The following is a 4384-nucleotide window of genomic DNA, read 5'->3' as shown; positions in this document are numbered from 1 at the left end:
CCATCATTGTAAAGCCCTAGTTATTTTGTTGCTTTGACAAAGTCATTTCTGAAGATTGTTATTAGTAATTAATTTGAAGTAAAAAATAAAAAAAAGGCCTTGCCTGGCTACCCATACTTGGCTTTGATACTCTGATTGGTTAGCGACAATCCAAACGCTGATGACTTTGTTTTGTACAACGCCCCTCGTCACCACAAACGACTTCAGTGATGGCAGTCTCAGACTAAAGCATGTAGCGAACGACAGAGCAGAGGAATAAATTAATGTGGGTCGTCAGACTACAAAAAACCCTGTCCCTCATTTTAAGGTCAACCCTGTTACGTGAACTGAACACATTTTAATTGGTGAAACTATTACTTTTTAAATATGTAAAGCAGATGAGCTGGTTCTACTCATTTTTGCAATTTTCTGGTGTTTTGTGGTGGTGGCGTTTCTTTCTTTCTGGTCCTGATGAGAAAGAAACTGTTGGGGGAGGTCCTCTTTGCACTGTTGAACAAATCCAGTAAATGTGGGGGAGGAGTTAAGATGGAGTGTTGCCTTGTTTACGTCCAAAAGTGGAAGCCGCGACACAGGCTCTCTTTCCATTTACCCTGAAAAACAGATGCATCCATTGAATCCACCCCGCTGAGGGTGCCCATAGAGATACAGTTTAGACATTTTTTTACAATTGCATTCAATTACCCCTCCCTGTTGTACACAACAAGCTTCCATTCCCCCTGTCACAAGGAGATTTATGGCTGATTTTAAAATGAAGTCGTCAACCCTGTTAATGTATTTGGCATTAAATAGGCACTTACTATAGTCATTTTTTTCTTTAACCTCTTGAGATGGGGGGAGTGTTTTTCATTAAGTTGAACATGTGCTCTTCATGACAATGTTAAAATGAGATGAAATGTGTTTTTTCTCTCCAAGTTACACTACTCAAAAGGGACCTAATTGGTGGAATGACCCTACTACATTATAATCCAGCCATAGCAGTTGATTAATAGCCTGCACACTGTGAACACATAGCAGTGCAGGGTTGGAGGGGGAGTTATATTACACATACAGTAGGTCAGAGTTTCGTTAGCTAAATAGTTATATGAAGGAAGAGCAGAAGAAGATGGCAGATTTTGAGGAAGGGGGTTTGAGGAGAGCGCTGGAACAGGTGGACAGGGGTGGCGATTGCAGAACCTTCTAACTCTTGGCTCCGAGGTGATGTCTGCGGGGTCGGCGCGTTTGAACTACTGGGAAAATGTGGAATTCTGGAACTCTGCCTCCCTCATTCTTAGAGTACATGTGAAGTTAGAGGTTGTGTGAAAGTTCATGTCTAAATTAACAAGGTTGAGGTGAAAGGTTGTTCCCCCCAAAATAAGTAACTAAAAGGGTACAGAAATGGAGATTGAATTCTTCCACATACTCACACACATTTTCCCTTGAGGCGGTTTAACCCATAAAAAGCTGTGTGTTATTTTGTTATGGGAGTCATTTGAGGCAGTTTCACCATTGCAAATGCGTTGACCCCGGAACAAGACCTCATCTTGGCAGTTAGTGTCTGTGGTGTGGCATTTGCGGTCTGGTGTCAGGTGTACTCAGTAGGCTGGGTGAAACTGAGATGCCACATGTCCTGGCCACCCCTCAGTACCCCCCATACAAGGGTTACAGTAGTCAAAAGGTTAAGGAGTTCCTGCTTCTTCTGTTTCTGATTGTTTATGTATTTCTGAGGTAATATTTGGGAATTGTATAGTAGCAGACACTTTTCTTCAAAAGGAGGTGTGACAGGAAAGCTAAAGAATAAAACAACCGAGCAAGATTACATCACTAAAACCAAAACATATTTGAAGAAATCCCCAAATCCAAACTTTTGTATTAACTTAATATGTAATATGTGTTCATGTTGTCATGTTTTGTTAATTGCTTTATTTGTGAAGTTTCAATGCATCTGATTATGAATGTGTTATTGATATGTAACATCATAGATATAAATGTAATGTTTAGATTGACAAATTGTTTTACAAATACAGTGGGGAGAACAAGTATTTGATACACTGCCGATTTTGCAGGTTTTCCTACTTACAAAGCATGTAGAGGTCTGTAATTATTATTCTAGGTACACTTCAACTGTGAGAGACGGAATCTAAAACAAAAATCCAGAAAATCACATTTGTATGATTTTTAAGTAATTAATTTGCATTTTATTGCATGACATGAGTATTTGATCACCTACCAACCAGTAAGAATTCCGGCTCTCACAGACCTGTTAGTTTTTCTTTAAGAAGCCCGCCTGTTCTCCACTCATTACCTGTATTAACTGCACCTGTTTGAACTCGTTACCTGTATAAAAGACACCTGTCCACACACTCAATCAAACAGACTCCAACCTCTCCACAATGGCCAAGACCAGAGAGCTGTGTAAGGACATCAGGGATACAATTGTAGACCTGCACAAGGCTGGGATGGGCTACAGGACAATAGGCAAGCAGCTTGGTGAGAAGGCAACAACTGTTGGCGCAATTATTAGAAAATGGAAGAAGTTCAAGATGACGGTCAATCACCCTCGGTCTGGGGCTCCATGCAAGATCTCACCTCGTGGGGAATCAATGATAATGAGGAAGGTGAGGGATCAGCCCAGAACTACACGGCAGGACCTGGTCAATGACCTGAAGAGAGCTGGGACCACAGTCTCAAAGAAAACCATTAGTAACACACTATGCCGTCATGGATTAAAATCCTGCAGCGCACGCAAGGTCACCCTGCTCAAGCCAGAGCATGTCCAGGCCCGTCTGAAGTTTGCCAATGACCATCTGGATGATCCAGAGGAGGAATGGGAGAAGGTCATGTGGTCTGATGAGACAAAAATAGAGCTTTTTGGTCTAAACTCCACTCGCCGTGTTTGGAGGAAGAAGAAGGATGAGTACAACCCCAAGAACACCATCCCAACCGTGAAGCATGGAGGTGGAAACATCATTCTTTGGGGATGCTTTTCTGCAAAGGGGACAGGACGACTGCACCGTATTGAGGGGAGGATGGATGGGGCCATGTATCGCGAGATCTTGGCCAACAACCTCCTTCTCTCAGTAAGAGCATTGAAGATGGGTCGTGGCTGGGTCTTCCAGCATGACAACGACCCGAAACACACAGCCAGGGCAACTAAGGAGTGGCTCCGTAAGAAGCATCTCAAGGTCCTGGAGTGGCCTAGCCAGTCTCCAGACCTGAACCCAATAGAAAATCTTTGGAGGGAGCTGAAAGTCTGTATTTCCCAGCGACAGCCCCGAAACCTGAAGGATCTGGAGAAGGTCTGTATGGAGGAGTGGGCCAAAATCCCTGCTGCAGTGTGTGCAAACCTGGTCAAGACCTACAGGAAACGTATGATCTCTGTAATTGCAAACAAAGGTTTCTGTACCAAATATTAAGTTCTGCTTTTCTGATGTATCAAATACTTATGTCATGCAATAAAATGCAAATTAATTACTTAAAAATCATACAATGTGATTTTCTGTAGACCTCTACATGCTTTGTAAGTAGGAAAACCTGCAAAATCGGCAGTGTATCAAATACTTGTTCTCCCCACTGTATATGCGTCATAAATAATTTCACCACATGAGCAATGGAGAACAAAGCCTTATAATTAACACAGATCTAAAGTGATTTTTCTGTTCCTTAATTATGTTGACAATAAACAATAACTGGTGTGGAAATTACTTTTTCTTTAACAAAGTTTTGAATCAATAAAAAGATAACCAATATCATGCTCAAGATCAAATGTTTTGATTCAGCTACTGTTCTGATTCAAATGATCAATTTACATTTCCTGTGTTATGTAAAATACAATAAACATTCAGATCTACAGACTCTTAACTTTTCTGTGTTTGTTTTATTGACACATTGTTTTAATTATATTTATTAATTAAATAGATCTGAAAGCAGAGCTCCAAAGTCTCTCTTTCACACTGTGTAGATGGGGTGATTATAAATGTAAGTGAATCCGAGTTATTTTACTAAGTGAAAGAGAGACTTTTCTATAGCCTGGCACAGGTTTGCCAAAAACCGTTTTTCCCGACTTCTCCCTCTTTCTCTCTCTTTGTTGTGCTTGTTTTGAGTCTTAGATGCAGTCCAATGCTGTTGCTAGTAGTGACTGTCGGAACTGCTTCAGTTCAGTTACACCTCAAACAAATCACACCGGTGGTGAAACTTAGAACAACAAACACAACCTGATCCATTTGCTTGACTTTTTCTCTCACTCTTTCTCAGTTCTCCACTTCTCTCCATCTTCCCCATCTGTCTTCCTCCCTATACCCCGACTTCTCCCTCTTTCTCTCTCTTTGTTGTGCTTGTTTTCAGTCTTAGATGCAGTCCAGTCCTGTTGCTAGTAGTGACTGTCGGAACTGCTTCTGTTCACAAATCA

This window comes from Coregonus clupeaformis, chromosome 3, assembly GCF_020615455.1.
Source record: "Coregonus clupeaformis isolate EN_2021a chromosome 3, ASM2061545v1, whole genome shotgun sequence".
Lineage (NCBI taxonomy): Eukaryota > Metazoa > Chordata > Actinopteri > Salmoniformes > Salmonidae > Coregonus > Coregonus clupeaformis.
The sequence above is the reverse complement of the archived record's forward strand: the minus strand, read 5'-3'. Positions refer to the sequence as shown.